Source organism: Trichechus manatus, unplaced genomic scaffold, assembly GCF_000243295.1.
Source record: "Trichechus manatus latirostris isolate Lorelei unplaced genomic scaffold, TriManLat1.0 scaffold00004, whole genome shotgun sequence".
Classification (NCBI taxonomy): domain Eukaryota; kingdom Metazoa; phylum Chordata; class Mammalia; order Sirenia; family Trichechidae; genus Trichechus; species Trichechus manatus.
Genome location: NW_004443940.1, coordinates 23,772,037 through 23,772,754, shown reverse-complemented (window position 1 = coordinate 23,772,754; position 718 = coordinate 23,772,037).

The following is a 718-nucleotide window of genomic DNA, read 5'->3' as shown; positions in this document are numbered from 1 at the left end:
AAATGTTTTCTAATTTCCTTTGTGATTATTACTTTGAAGCACTGTTATTAGGCACATACTCACTTACGACTGTTAGATCTTCTCAATAAATTGACCCTTTTATTATTATGATACCTATTATATCTAATCCGATGGTAAAATATCCCTTGCACCCTTCTTAGGACTATTGTCCATATTATATCTTTTTCTACTCATTTACTTTCAACCTTTATGTTTCTTTATATTTAAAATGGATTCAGCATATAGCTGGATCTTGCTTTTTTACTTTTTAAAATCCAATTCGACAATTTGTTTTTAAATTGGAGCGTACAGTCCACTTAATTTAATATTAATTATATGGTTGGATATATGGCTACCATTTTGAATCTGTTCTGTTTGCCTCATCTATTTGTTGTTGTTCCTTCTTTCCTGCCTTCTTTTACCTTAACTCACTAATCTTTAGAGTTCCGTTTTAATTATCTATTGGCTTTTCAGCTGTGTGTGCGTGTGTGTGTGTGTGTGTGTGTGTGTGTTTGCTCTAAGGATTTTAATACATATTCTTAACCTTTTACAGTCTTCTTATACTTAATATTGTGTGGCTTCATGTAAAATGTAAGAATCTTCCAACAGTATGCGTCCATTTACCCCCTACGATCCTTATACTAGAGTTCTCATATATCTACATACATTATAAATCCCACATTAAACAGTCATATGTATTTATATATATATAATATAT